This window comes from Micrasema longulum, unplaced genomic scaffold, assembly GCF_059751315.1.
Source record: "Micrasema longulum isolate JH-2025_06_02 unplaced genomic scaffold, ASM5975131v1 h1tg000320l, whole genome shotgun sequence".
Taxonomy (NCBI): Eukaryota; Metazoa; Arthropoda; class Insecta; order Trichoptera; family Brachycentridae; genus Micrasema; species Micrasema longulum.
Genome location: NW_028277524.1, coordinates 56,002 through 57,791, shown reverse-complemented (window position 1 = coordinate 57,791; position 1,790 = coordinate 56,002).

Genomic DNA, 1,790 nt, shown 5'->3' with positions numbered 1-1,790 from the left:
ATAAGGAGGGGAAGGGAGATGTACATATTTATTATTATAGTGTCTACTAAGTTACATAATGCATTTTTAGTGTAAATTTTAAATCTGACAGAGTGATGTTTGTGTAATCTATATCTTTAAATTTTGTATTGTACATTGAAAAAGTACTACGAAAAAAAGCATTTTTGACATACGATGTTTTACTTATTGGTATATGAAACAGGTGGTACCGTCTACAAATCCTGGATGGCACATGTATTGTTATTAAACTAAGTAGTTCTGCGCAGTCAACTATTCCTGTCATAATGTTGTGAAGCAGTAGTCGGGCCGCACACACTCTGCGGTATTGTGGAGAAGTGATTCCATGGTAGGCGGAGGCAGCGAGAGTTGATACATAAGAAATACCGGTTTTGTATTTTAGGGACTTTATCAATTTGTTTTTAATATTTTCTATTCTGGTTATATACGAGTATGTTTAAAAAAGAAGTGAAAAGTTACATTTATAATTCTTATTTGTGTAGCACTGATTAAAAACACCGTTTATATTTATTTTTTTTAAATTTATAATATTATCCTAAAAATATAAGTAATTAAAAATTAACTAAACAAACTATTGTAAGTCATCACTCTTCGTCCATTATCTTCTACACAAGAATTGTTTATTTATTTACGTAATGGAAACGTTAATGTTAATATATGTATTTAATTCATTTAAAAATTGTTTTTAGTAGTAATATTGTATCCTGATATTTGTTATCTGAATAAAATATTTTTAAAATATATTTTTTTTAAATCTATATTTTCTTCACTTGTGTACAGGTGTTTCGTAGGTATTTTGTTACATTAAAATTGATTTTCATTAATATTTTATACTTTGTTAAAGGCGTAAGCCGTCGAATAAGTAAATAAAATAATTTAACCCTTATACAGGGTGTTCATAAAACCCTGTCACATCCGAAACCACGATGACCAGTATAAGCAAGAAGACATATTGGCACATTAAAATATTTTTTTAGAACGAACCAAATTTAAAAAAATAAAATATCAAAAAAGCAAATGGTTGTTTACTTCTGCAGGGGTGAAACGAGGAGGGGGAAGGGGGGAGTCTGATACTGCGCCGCGCTCCCCTCACTTTTCCCCTGCAGAAGTAAGCAACCATTTGTTTTAAATATTTTATTTAAAAACAATATATTTTTCTAAATATTTTTTAAAATATGCTAATATGTCTTCTTGCCCATACTGATCATCGTGGTTTCAGAGGTGACAGGGTTTTAAGAACACTCTGTATGTTTATAAATTTGTATTTTACTAAAATAATTTAATTTTAATATACAGGTAGTAGATACTAATCATCATCGTCATTTCCTTTCCACTGCTAATGGTGCATAGGGCTCTGTATTGGTACACCAATCGCAGCATATCTTGATCTTTTTGTCACATAAAGGTAAGATGATCAGTCTTGTGCTTCAGGCAGCAGTCCAGGGACTAGGAAATATTCTAAAAACAAACACTCTTTTAAATAAATATTTCATATCAACCGCGTCGGGAATCGAAACCAAGACCTCTTGCACGGTAGGCAGAAGCGCTGACCATTATACCACGAGGCCGACAAAGTCCAAAAAAGACAGTACCAAATCATTAACTGTTTTTTTTTTATGTGAACAGAAATAATATGATTTAAATTAAATGAAAAAAACATTTGATAATTTGATACGATACCGACATCTTTGAACAATAAATTGAGTTTCAATAAGTTGGACAGGACGCAAACCATTCCAAAACATTTTTAGCCATAAAAGTTAAAACAGGTT